The sequence below is a fragment of the Carcharhinus amblyrhynchos genome, chromosome 15, assembly GCF_965287045.1.
Source record: "Carcharhinus amblyrhynchos chromosome 15, sCarAmb.v2.hapA, whole genome shotgun sequence".
Classification (NCBI taxonomy): domain Eukaryota; kingdom Metazoa; phylum Chordata; class Chondrichthyes; order Carcharhiniformes; family Carcharhinidae; genus Carcharhinus; species Carcharhinus amblyrhynchos.
This window is the reverse complement of record NC_137338.1, coordinates 74210729-74224588: the sequence shown is the minus strand read 5'-3', so window position 1 is coordinate 74224588 and position 13860 is coordinate 74210729. Positions and strand designations below refer to the sequence as shown.

The following is a 13860-nucleotide window of genomic DNA, read 5'->3' as shown; positions in this document are numbered from 1 at the left end:
GCTAAGAATGACGAGATCATGCAGTTGAATGCATGGTTGAGGGACTGGTGTAGGGTAGAGGGGTTTACTTATGTAGATCATTGGGAGGTGTTTAGGAGAGAAAGGCAACTGTACAGGAGGGGTGGGGAGGATTTGAACGGGAGGGGGACTAGTGTCTTAGCAGGGAGGTTAGCTGGGGTGTTCAGGAATGATTTAAACTAATAGGGAGGGGGGGTGGGGAGGTGGCTGGGAGAGAGACGGGTGAAAGGAAAATTATAAGGGAGAAGGTGGTTCCGAGGGACATTTGTGGGTTGAACTGTGTCTGTTTCAATGCTAGGAGTGTGGCAGGGAAAACGGATGAGCTTAGGGCCTTGATGTTTGTGAGGCAGTTGGATGTGGTGGCTGTAACGGAGACGTGGTTACGGGGAGGGCAGGACTGGCAGCTGAATGTTCCTGGGTACAGGTGTTTTAGGTGTGACAGAGGAGGGTTGAAGAGAGGTGGAGGGGTGGCACTGTTAGTCAAGGAAAACATCACAGTAGTGCAGAGGGAGGGCGATATGGAAGAGATAGGGATTGAGTCGCTGTGGGTGGAGTTGAGGAATAAAAAGGGAGAGATCACACTGCTAGGGGTGTACTATAGGCCACCCAACAGCCCAAAGTCAGTGGAGGAGGGAATTTGCAGGGGCATTTTGGACAGGTGCAGAAAGAATAGAGTGGTTGTAGTGGGTGATTTTAATTTTCCCGGAGTGAATTGGAGGGGGCCTAGAGCTGGGGGTACGGAGGGAGAGGAGTTTGTGAAATGTGTTATGGAAGGGTCGCTAGAACAGTATGTAACTTGCCCGACTAGGGGAGGGGCTATACTGGATTTAGTGTTGGGAAACGAGCCAGGGCAGGTGGGTGAGGTAGAGGTAGGCGAACATGTGGCGAACAGTGACCACAAGTCCGTCTACTTTAGGATAAAAATGGAAAGGGACGAGTGCCGTCCAAGCGGGAGTGTGCTGAACTGGGGAAAGGCGAGCTTTGGCAGGATTAGGAGGGAGCTGCAGCAAACTGACTGGGAGGGACTGTTAGCTGGCAAGTCCACGGTTGGCAAGTGGGAGGCTTTTAGGGACAAAATGAAATGGTTGCAGGGGAGGTTTGTTCCGGTTAAGCGAAAGGATGGGAAAGGTAGGATTAGAGAGCCGTGGATTACGGGGGATATTGAAGACTTGGTTAGGAAGAAGAGGGAGGCGTATGATAGGTCAAAACAAATGGGTACGGAGTGTGCGCTGGAGGAATATAGAGAGAGTAGGAGGGAGCTAAAAAGGGGAATTAGAAGGGCGAAGAGAGGGCATGAGATGGCTTTGGCCGGTAGGATTAAGGATAATCCTAAGGCATTTTATTCCTATATTAGAGGCAAGAGAGTAGTTAGAGGGAAAATTGGTCCTCTTAGGGACAAGAGTGGAGAGTTGTGTATTGAGTCGGAGGGAATGGGGGAGCTCCTGAATGAATACTTTGCGTCGGTATTCACGAAGGAGAGGGGTTCGGAATCGTGCGGTCTCTTGGAGGGAGCGGAGGTTCAGTTGCAGGATATAGTTATTACGAGAGAGGAAGTGCTAGGGCTTTTAGGTAGCGTAAGGACGGATAAAGCTCCGGGGCCTGATGGTATTTATCCCAGGCTGCTTAGGGAGGCGAAAGATGAAATTGCTGGGCCTCTGGCGCACATCTTTGTCTCTTCTTTGGACACAGGTGAGGTCCCAGAAGACTGGAGGGTAGCAAATGTGGTCCCGTTGTTCAAAAAAGGTAGTAGGGATAACCCTGGGAATTATAGGCCAGTGAGTTTGACGTCGGTGGTAGGGAAGTTAATGGAAAAAATACTTAGGGGTAGGATGTATGAGCATGTGGAGCGTTGCGATCTGATTAGGGATACGCAACATGGCTTTGTTAGAGGGAGGTCTTGCCTTACGAATCTGGTGGAATTCTTTGAGGAGGTGACAAAAACGGTTGACGATGGGAGAGCCGTTGATGTCATCTACATGGATTTCAGTAAGGCGTTTGACAAAGTCCCTCACGGTAGGCTGGTAGAAAAGGTTAAGGCGCATGGGATACGAGGCCAGGTAGTTAGGTGGATTGAGAACTGGTTGGGAAATAGGAGACAGAGGGTAGTTGTGGAGGGTACCTTGTCGGGCTGGAGGCCAGTGACCAGTGGTGTGCCGCAGGGCTCGGTACTGGGACCTCTCCTCTTTGTAGTCTACATAAATGACTTAGAAGAGGGAGTAGGTGGTGTGATCAGCAAGTTTGCTGATGACACCAAGATGGCAGGGTTGGCGGGTACAGAACTGGATTGTCAGGTGATACAACAGGATATAGATAGGTTGGTGCAGTGGGCAGATAGGTGGCAGATGGCATTTAATCCTGACAAATGCGAGGTGATGCATTTTGGAAGGAATAATGCAGAGAGGAGTTATGTGATAAAAGGTAGGCCGATTAGGAGTATAGATGTACAGAGAGACCTGGGAGTGCAGGTCCACAAATCCATGAAGGTTGTGTCACAAGTGGAGAACGTTGTTAGGAAGGCTTATGGGATGTTAGCCTTTATAGGAAGGGGCTTAGAGTATAAAAGCTGCCGTCTAATGCTTCAGTTATACAGAACGTTGGTTAGACCGCATTTGGAGTACTGCGTCCAGTTCTGGTCACCTTATTACCGGAAGGACGTGGAGTCTCTGGAAAGGGTGCAGAGGAGGTTTACCAGGATGTTGCCTGGCATGGGGGGACTGGGTTACGAGGAGAGACTGAAGAGACTGGGGCTATTCTCCTTGGAAAGAAGGCGATTGAGAGGGGACATGATAGAGGTATATAAGATACTGAAGGGAATAGATAGAGTTAATAGTGAGAGACTGCTCCCTAGACTGGGTACGAACACAAGAGGTCATCAATTAAGGGTGAGGGGGGGAGGTATAATTTGGAGGTAAGAGGAAGGTTCTTTACACAGAGAGTTGTGGGGGTCTGGAATGCGCTACCGAGTAGGGTGGTGGAGGCAGGCACGTTGGACTCGTTTAAGATGCAGTTAGATAGGCATATGAGTGAAACGGGAATGGAGGGATATGGTAGGGGCTATTAAATAGGGTAAACCTCGGGAGACACCGGAAGGGCAGGCTGTATAACTAATATGTTTTGTCTTTATTCCACAGGTGGAGGTCCACCTCGTGTCAAGCGAGGGGCATGCACACGGCAGGTTGTGCGTGGGCTGCTCTTGGAAGTCCAGGAGTGGCCTAGTACTTCATGTCGGTGTGTGTGCTTGATCCTGGACCGATAGACGGGCACCGCAACAGCTCAGTGACTAGCACTGCTAGCTGTGCAGATACATGGATTTGGGCCTGTGTCTGTGGGAGTTTGCGCATTCTCCCTGTGGTTGCGTGGGTTTCCTCCGGGCGCTCCGGTTTCCTCCCACACCCCAAAGATGTGCTCTTAGGCTAATTGGTTTCCACCAAATTGACACTATTTCTTCCCTGAATCTGACTGAGTAGGGTCCCATTCGTAGACATGCAGGGTAGAATAGGTGTAGGGCGATGCGGCGGCGCGGGCTCGTTGGGCCGAAGGGCCTGTTTCCCGTGCTGGGTTGTTCTTTGTAATATGGAGGTAACAGGATTATGCGTTGTCTCTTATAAAATGAACGTAAATGTAATCCTGACAAAATCCTAAGGAACTGAAGGAATACATATAGGGAGATGTTTTGGTTTATAACTCTTTACCCATCAAGTGAAGACAAGATTTGAGGATTGGGGAGGCAGAGGGAATAAGACAAAGAACCTGATTATCACGCACACATTGAAGTATCAAGACAAGGAAAATTAGGTAAATACATCTATTAAAATACAAATGAAGACACATTAAGATAGATGTACTTTATCCCTGCTCCATGCATCAGATCTGATATTCTGCATCTCAAAGACATGGAGTAGAAAACATAGCGATCTTCTGGCAATATGATTGTCAATTCTTCACAATGTTCTAAATAAGGCAGAAAAAAATGCTGCCCGCTTGGTCACCCCATAATACTGGGTATTGTCTTAGGTGACGCATCACATAACCACCTGAGTTCATGTTATTTTTTGCACGAGTCTACAGTGTATCTGCAGAGTATTAGATTATGGTGATGGAAGATGGAATATTGTAGTAGAGTTGATTTTAGCTTCATTTAATGGTCAAATACATGTACTTTCAAGGAACATGACAGTGATCTGGACAGAGTACTATTGCTGATTTTTGTCTAATCATGGAGAATAAAAGTCAACTTTAGAGGTCCAACTGCTCTCTTGTTCTAGTCTACCCAGCCAACTGTCCTTTAAAGCTTCCCCCTGCTCTGCCCTTGAACTCATGTCATTCTTCAGTTTCTCAACCATTTCCCCTTCAATCTCTTCTGGGCCTATCTTGGCTCAAAAATCCACTTCAACCATGTTCCTAGTAAAATGCTGACCACCCAACTTCAATTCCTGGTTCTCAGGTTAGGTGATATTGTTAATGGTTTTCTCTCTTCAGGTACCATCCTCACTGCTATCACTGCTGTTCTTCCCCATCCATCCAAAAAAAATACTTTGTCTTACCTCATTCCCATTTTTCATTTATATGCCGCCCTCCAACATCATCATCAGAAAACAGTGCTAGTTTTTCATGCATGCTTTTAGCCCTCCCAAAATTAAACTAAACAAAACTTTTGCTCTATTAGATGTTGGACATCGTATCAGCAATCTGAGAATTTAGAGATAGTGGTCAAGAAGTGGTGAAGTTGAGCCAATGTGGTCAGCATGATGTTAAAATATAAAAGTCTAGTGTCGCCACCATTTCTTTGCAGAACTCTGTGCTCATGATTCATGGTTAGAGTCCTGGAAAAGTTATGTTTAGGCAGTAATCAGCTGCTTAAAAGGAACTAAATTTCACATCTAGCATCACCATACTAGTCACAATAGAAGCCAGGTAAAACAACCAATCCTGCTTAAATTTTATTTGGCAAACAATAAGGCTTACCATTGTTTCGTAAAACTTGAGAAGTCCCAATTGCATACATCAACTAGGAGATTGCCACACCAGCCCCATCAATAACAATATCATGACATCTAGTCCTGGACTTTAGGTAGTGGTGGTGTTGTACACTGAGTTTAAGATTATGATTGCTACTTTTTTGATTGGCTGCAGTAGTGGGAACTTGCTGTCCTAGCTGCAGCATTGATCTATCAGCGAGGTGAATAGAAAGGCCTTGTGCAGAGGTGCATTCCCCCTCTGACATCACAAGCTATCACAAGCTTGACATCTCCCTTCAGCTCAATGAGGTGAATGCTTTTAGTCATTTGAAATCTTGGCCAGAATTTTCCATCCTTGCTTGCAGTGGCAACAGCTTGGCTGAAATTCTCCATCCTCGCCTGCAGTGGCAACAGTGGCATGAACACTCATGCCACTATTGCCACTGCAAGCTAGGATGAAGAATTTGGCACTGGTATGAGTGACTGGAAAAGTCCAGCCACTATCATTAGTGTACACTTCACTTCTACTCGCCCCACCCCTCTCCACCTCCCCCACTACCCCCAACACAGCACTCCTGGCTCTTCCTTGACAGCTGTAGGACCAAAATGCCAGGGTTGACTAAGGCTGGTTGTCTTGCAATTACATAAGTCCAGCCACCCTAAGTTCTTGGGGGAACCAGCAGCTTGGACTTCCACCGAGCCCTTTCAAGCAAACTGCAACTTCCAAATTTGAATATAAATCAGCTCTCCAAAAACTGCAATACCATTATGACCTTCAATGGCATTAAATATCTCAGTTTTCACTGTTATTGGGTCTGCAAGATCCATGCCATAGTTTCAATAAATTAACATAGGGCATTACATAATAGTCAATATTTATCCAACTATTTCATCTGCATTATTAACACGCAACTGCATTGTGTGAGTAAGTAGACACTTACAGAAAATCACAAATACAAACAGAGGCATCAATGGAGTTAAAGTGTATTCTCACATATAATACGCATTTCTCCAGAGCTTTAGAAGGAGAAATATGGAATGCTTCAGTTTGGTAGGAAGATTGAGGCTAGGCAACATCGAACATGGAATACAATTTTAAAAGGGATGAAGAAACAGAGTGACCATGAGGATATATGTGCACAAATTATTGAAAATGGGAGGGCAGTTGAAGAGAGTAGTTAAAAAAAATCCCCAGGGCTTTATAAATATGGAAATCAAGTATAAAAAAATTAAAGTGACCACTATAGATATATATTACCTACAGTGTGTGGATGACTGCAGTGTCATTGTCCACCCTGCACCGGATTTGCAAGCCATTTTTAATCTCTTCAATTCTGCACACAAGAAATTCAGCTTGTCCTCGAATATTGCCAAAACAAACTCATATCAAACTTCAGTGTTCAGCTAAATATTCCAACTCCTATATATGGTGAAGGAGAAATTCTGGAATATGTTGATAAGTTCCCATTTCTTGGTAGCCAATTCTCTGAAAAGGCCACCATTGATGAGGAAATCAAACACCAGAGCAGCTGCAGTGGGAGGGTGGTCGTCTGTGTGTGTGCGTGTGCATGTGCATGCGTGTTGCATCCTCCAGATTCAATGGAAGGGCCACCAAACAAATACTAATGTTCACAGCATTCAGGCAACACTCCTGCAATATCAATTTCAATGGACTGGACACTGTTTTCTCAACACTAAAATGGCCAGCATTCTATGGAAAGACAAAGAAAAGGTTTCAAAGACAACCTGATATGGTCCTTCAAGTGAAGCATTTGACATTAACAACGGCAGGAGCCTGTGACCCTTGCTCAAAATAACAACAACTTGACCATCAAGCTGTATCATATTTTGAGTCACAGATTCGTAATGAGACACAGAAAGAGGAAAGAAAACAATTCCAGCACTTTAAATCCCACTACCTGGGGTGAGTACCTGCCCAATATGCCCAAGGATTTGTGGGCCAAGAATTGCCCCATCAACCACATGAAGACTCATGGTAGAAATCTGTGGACTTGGGCAGACTTTATCCTCGAATCCAGAGACAGCCACTGTCAACGTCAGTGCTAAAGCAAGGAAGGCATGATAAACTAATCGGTACAGCCTCAACTGGAGCATCCCATTCAGTTCTGGACACCACACTTTAGGAAAGACATAGAAGCATTACAATGGGTGCAAAGGAATTCTCAAGATTGAAGTTCCTGATCTCTCGAAGTATTTATGTAGATGGACTGCAGAAACTGGGACTCTCCTCCTTGGAGAAAGGAAGGTTGAGAGGAGATTCAGTAAAGGCATTCAAAATTATGAGGGGTCCAAATGGAATAGATAGGAAAGCATTGGTCCTAGTAGCAGAAGATTTGAGAAAAAGACACCAATTTAAAGGTAACTGGCCAAAGAAATAATGGCGACATGAGGGAAATCCTTTTTGCATGAGAGTGGTTAGGTTTCAGAATGTACTGCCCAAAGATCATGTTGGAGGTAGATTCAATGTGGCTTTTAAAAGAGAAATGGATCATTCCCTGAAGAGGAAAATTTTTCTGAGCTACAGGGAAAAGCTGGGAGAGTGACACGAGGTGAATTGCTATTGCAGAGAGCCAACATGGACAACACTACCTGAATGGTCTGCAATGTGGTAGCCCTTTATGATTCAAAAAACCAACATTTCTAAATACACAAATTATTTTTACATGAAAACTAGGTTTTTAAAGTTTATTTATTAGTGTCACAAATTGGTTTGCAGTAACACTGCAATGAAGTTACTGTCAAAATCCTCTAGTTGCCATACTCCGGTGCCTGATTGGGTACAAAGGGAGAATTTTACATGGCCAATGTACCTAACCAATGCACAAGTGAGTAGCAATTTTATGTACTTGGATACTCGCCATAAATACAAGAGCCCTTAACTTCCATTTCTTGCAGCTGACAGGCTGACAATTGTAGTGCTCCCAAGTTCCACTTGAGATAATGTGGAAATTTGTCCTGAAGGCTCAGTTGGTAAAGGCAGCATAAAGTGGAGTCACACAGAACTTGGAGGCTCACATTAGGTTCTAAATCCATGTTGAGTTAATGATAGTTGATGTCATACAAATGAATTCAGCATCCTTGGATTACAGAAAATTAATCAGTGCTCCCATTCCCAATTGTTATCCAACGTCGATTTACTGATCTGCTTAACTTTCAAAATTTGAATAATCTGCCAATAATCAACACTGTGGCATTGAGAAATGACATATGATAGATGTCTGTGTACATCTGTGGAGAGATTTCTGATAGGTTTCACTATATTTTCATCTGTTAAAAGTAAAGTTTAACGTTTATTAGTCATAATAAGGCTTACATTAACACTGCACTGAAGTTACTGCCAAATTCCCCTAGTTGCCACACTTTGGCATCAGTTCGGTCAATGCACCTAACCAGCACTATTTTCAGACTGTGGGAGGAAATGAGACCGCCCTGGGGAAACTCACGCAGACATAGGGAGAAAATGCAAACTCCACACAGATAGTGATTAAAGCTAGGAATTGAACCCAGGTCCCTCACTGTGAGGCAGCAGTGCAAACCACTGAGTCACTGTGCCGCCCACTTTCTTTTTGTTTTAGTTCAACTGTTAAGAGATTAATTACTATTAACCAACTTACTTTTAGCAATTCCTATGTTCCTACCACAGTTTGGACACAAAAGGTTGCCACCTAAGTAACATCGGATAGGTGATTGGAAATGGGGTAGAATTGAAAGAGAAAGGTTGGCAACCTTGTAGGTAAGAATCATTGCCATCAGGAGATCTTCATTTTGCCTTAGTAGTTTTCTTAACTAGATGAATCAACAAGTAATCCTACGCTCTTCAACAACGTTCTCATTTAGTTCTGTTATCATTGATGTTGTATTCTCGCAACTCCAAGATCTGCCCAGAGTTTGGCTACCAGCACTTGTCTTATTTTCTAATGCACAAGTCCCTTGCAGGCATAACTGCCTCCTGAACTGATGACACAAAAATAAGTCGGAAAATAAGTTGTCAAGGGAGCATAAAGAACGTACAAAGGGATTTAAATAAGTTAGATAAGTTTGGCACATGGAGTATAATGTGGAAAAGTAAACTTCTCCAATTTGGCATGAGAATAGAAAAGTAGTATATTACTTGATTGGAGAGGGATTGAAGAACTTCACAGTACACAGCAATCTGGTTATCATGATGCGTATATCACAAAACATTAGCAAGCAGGTACAAGTGATTAGGAAGGCAAATAGAAAGTTGGCATTTATCGCAAGGGAAATACAGTATAAAATAGGGAAGCTATAGTTGTGCATAGCTTTAGTCACATCAGGAGTACTGCGAACAGTTTTTTTCTCCTTGCTTAAGGAAGAATATAATTGCATTAGAAATTATTCAGAGCAAGTTCACATGACTCATCCCTGGTTGAAGGAGATCACTTATAAGGAATGGTTAAGCAGATTTGGCCAAGACCCATTTGAGAAGCTGAGAGGATGTTTCCCCTTGTACGGCAGTCTGGGGCCAGGGGACACCATTCAGAAATTCGGACTCCAGTGGGAGAATTTCTTTTCTCTCAAAGGCTCTATGGAATTCTATTTGTCAGAGAGCAACAAAAGCTGGGTTATTGATTATACTCAAGTTTGAGCTAAGTAGATTTAACTTGATTTATTATTGTCACATGGGAATAGGGCCTAGGTGGGATTGTGTTCAGCGCAGACTCATGGGCCGAATGGCCTCTTTCTGCACTGTAGGGTTTCTATAGTTCTATGATGATTCTGTGATGTATTAACATACACTGAAAAGTATTGTTTCTTGCGCACTATACAGACAAAACATACTGTTCATAGAGAAAGAAAGGAGAGAGTGCAGAATGTAGTGTTACAATCATAGCTAGAGTGCAGAGAAAGATCAGCTTAATGCAAGGTAAGTCCATTCAAAAGTCTGACAACAGCAGGGAAGAAGCTGTTCTTGAGTCAATTGGTACGTGACCTCAGACTTTTGTATCTTTCTCCCCCGACAGAAGAAGGTGGAAGAGGGAATGTCCAGGTCGCATGGGATCCTTAATTATGCTGGCTGCTTTGCCGAGGCAGTGGGAAGTGTAGATAGAGTCAATAGCTGGGAGGCTGGTTTGCATGATGGATTGAGCTACAGTCACGACCTTCTGTACTTCCTTGCAGTCTTGGGCACAGCAGGAGCCATACCAAGCTGTGATACAACCAAAAAGAATGCTTTCTATGGTGCATCTGTAAATGTTGGTGAGAATCGTAGCTGATATGCCAAATCTTAGTCTTCTTAGAAAGTAGAGGCGTTGTGGGCTTCTTTAATTATAGTGTCAGCATGGAGTAACTAGGACAGGTTGGTGGTGATCTGGACACCTAAAAATTTGAAGCTCTCGACCCTTGCTACTTCGTCCCTGTTGATGTAGACAGCAGCATGTTCTCCTTTATTGATGACAAGCTTCGTTTTGTTGACATTGAGGGAGAGATTATTGTTGCCACACCAGTTCACCAGATTCTCTATCTCTTTCCTGATTTGTCTTGTCATTGTTGAGATCCGACCCACTATGGTGTTGTTGTCAAACTTGACAATCGAATTAGAGGGGAATTTGGCCACACACACGTAGGCATGAAGAGTATTGTAGGGGATTGAGAACACAGGCTTGTGGGGCACCGGAGGATGATCGTGGAGGAGGTGTTGTTGCCTATCCTTATTGATTGTGTTCTGCGAGTTAGGAAGTTCAGGATCCACTCACAGAGGGAGGTACTGAGACCCAGACCATGGAGTTTGGAGATGGGTTTCATGGGAATAATGGTGTTGAAGACTGAGCTGTAATCAATAAATAGGAGTCTGACATATGTGTCTTTGTGGACCTGTTGCAGCAGTAGACAACTGTAGTGGATCCAAGTAGTCCAGGAGCTGGAATTGATTCGTGCCAATACTAGCCTTTTGAAGCACATCATAATGATGGCTATCAGAGCCACCGGTTGATAATCATTAAGGCACACTGCTTGGTTTTTCTTACGTACCGGAATGATGGTTGTCTTCTTGAAGCAGATAGGGACCTCAGATTGTTGTAAAGAGAAGGTGAAGATGTCTGTGACTACCCCTGCCAGTTGATCCGCACAGGATCAGAGTGCTCGTCTGGGTACCTCATCCAGGCCAGCTGCTTTCCATGGGATGACCTTCAAGAAAGCTGCTCTGACATCTGCAATGGTGGCCCCAGATACAGGTTCATCCAAGGCTTCCAGGGTGGACAGCATGCTCTCACTGACTTCTTGCTCAAAGCAGGCATAGAATGCGTTAAGCTCATCAGGGAAGGATTTGTTGGAGCCAGCGATTTTACATGCCTTCATCTTGTGGCCTGTTATATCTTGCAGACCTTGCCATAGACTGGGACTCTAGTTTGGTCCGGTATTGTCTTTTGACATTTTTGATGGATCTCCTTAGATCATATCTGGTTTTCTTGTATAGGTCAGCATTGTCTAACTTGAATGCCCCATTCAAATGTCACCTGACTTGAATGCCTTTTGGTTAATAAGGATGTCAAGGTTTACAGAGAGCAGACAGGAAAGTGGTTTTGATGCAACAATAGAACAGCCGTGATCTTATTGAGTGATGCGGCAAGATTTAAGGGCCAAGTGGCCTACTCCTGCTGCTAATTCTTGTGCTCTTGTGTCAAAGGTCTGTACTCACACACAGTAAGAAGCCTAAATTTTGCCAGCTTTGCTATGTTCTAATGAATATCATGAATGTACCAGTAGATTAAAAAGCCCACCAGCATTTCCAAAGGTATTTCACAGGATGTAAATCTCAATAATGAGATTAGCAGTGTAGACAGACTAGAAGAATACACTGTTCTCCTAATTGGAAACACTTCAGTAGACAATTGCATCATCCAGGGAAGACATACATATGCTAGTCTTTCAGAACTACAGAAGCTGAGGGGACAGACATAGAGAAAAAACAAAGGGAAACAATAGTATAATTGACAACCATTTTGTCGAAGCAGAGGGGGCGAAGGGCAGGCTTCCATCTAGCAGTTCCAAGGGACTGGATTTCATGTGGCAGCCTGTAGGCCACTTCTAGCTAGCAGACCACAAGCAAGAATGAAGGAACCTTCATGGAAACAGTTAAAACCACAGCTGAACTAAGGAGAGACATTCCCCAGAATAACTCCTCAATTGCATAGTGTGGTGACCATAAGCTAGCCTTTATTTATAGATCTATTGTATTGGATGTTGTTTGGGAAGAAGGGAGTCCTGAAAGGGTTCAGATTTCATAAATGTACTTTGGATCAAAAGGGTAATTTCTATTTAAATTGTATGGGTGTGGTTAGTAGCTCTTACCTGTCTGATGTCATTGTAATTCTGCTCGTGTATGCCTTTTCTGTTTTCGGTGTACCACCGTAGTGGGTTGAATCTCAAACAATGACGAGACAGAGTACAGGAATGAGATAGAGAATCTGGTGAACTGGTGCGATGACAATAATCACTCCCTCAAGTTCAACAAAATGAAGGAGATAGTCATCGGCTTCAGGAAGCGTAATGGCGAACATGCTCCTGTCTACGTCAATGGGGACAAAGTAGAAACGGTCGAGAACTTCATGTTTTTAAGTGTCCAAATCACCAACAAACTGTCCTGATCTCTCTAATATATTTAAGAAAGCCCGTCATTGCCTCTACTTTCTCAGATGCACCATAGAAAGCATTCTTTCTGGTTATATCACAGCTTGGTATGGCTCCTGCTCTGCCCAAGACCACACACAACTACAAAGGTCTTGAATGAAGCCCAGCCCATCATGCAAACCAGCCTCCCATCCATTGACTCTGTCTACACTGCCTGTTGCCTCGGAAAAGCAGCCACACATCCACATACCCCAAATGTACTCTCTTCCTCTTTCTTCCGATGGGAAAAAGTTACAAGAGTCTGAGGTGAAGTACCAACTGACTCAAGAACAGCTTCTTCCCTGCTGCCATCAGACTTTTGAATGGACTTAGCTTGCACTAAGTTGATCTTTTTCTACATCCTAGCAATGACTATAACCCTACATTCTGCAGACTCTCCATTCTTTCTCGATAAATGGTAAGCTTTGTCCACAATTTGCAAGAAACAAGTTTTCACTGTTTACTATTACATGTGACAATAATAAATCAAATCAATATCTTCTCTGTAACAGTCTTTAATAAGTGTTATACTATTACTTGGCTGGTTATTGTTCTTATTGGGTGTTGCATGTAGATCCTCACACCATTCCAATAAACAAAACTATACTCCATCATGAACTGCTGTCTCAGGTTGGGACATGCTTGCAAATATCAGCCGGGTTCATGACATAAACTATAGACGCATGATGTACCCCTGCAGGGAACCCATCAGCTCAATGAATCAAAAAACTCTTGGGTGGATTTTTAGTCTATTTTGTTTCAGAGACTCAAACATAGTGGTGTGGTTCTGTAGGACAAACTCCAGGTTTCCCAAAAACAAAAAACATACTTGGATTATACTAACTGATTCAGAAGTCTGTCCACTTTGAGTATTTTTTTCCCAAAGCAATGGCCTGCTTCCTAGTATCTAATCGCACTTAGTGCTATGTTTTAATGTGCAGCATCAAACTAGGCATAGCCCTCATCATTAAGTACCTTCAAGGCCAAGGTACAGTTTGCATTCAACAACCATCAATTTCATAGTTGGCATCCTCTCATGTTTATTATTCTTGGCTCCTAATTGTAGTGATAATCTGTGAAACCCATTTTTAATCCATTTTCCCTTAGAGCTCTTAATCTTGCACGGAAAAATATTTTAAACATATCACAAATTATATATTTGGAATGCAGCACTTTTAAATCTTTACCTTTAAAACAGCAAATATTTATTTCCAACTTCCAAAGAGCAAAGACA

At 43.4% G+C, this 13860-nt stretch overlaps 1 protein-coding gene across 1 annotated transcript in view; it reads right to left on the bottom strand.

Moving 5' to 3' along the window:
• Positions 1-13860, bottom strand: part of rb1 (retinoblastoma 1) — a 288967-nt gene that overhangs the window by 154851 nt on the left and 120256 nt on the right. The window lies entirely within an intron of this gene.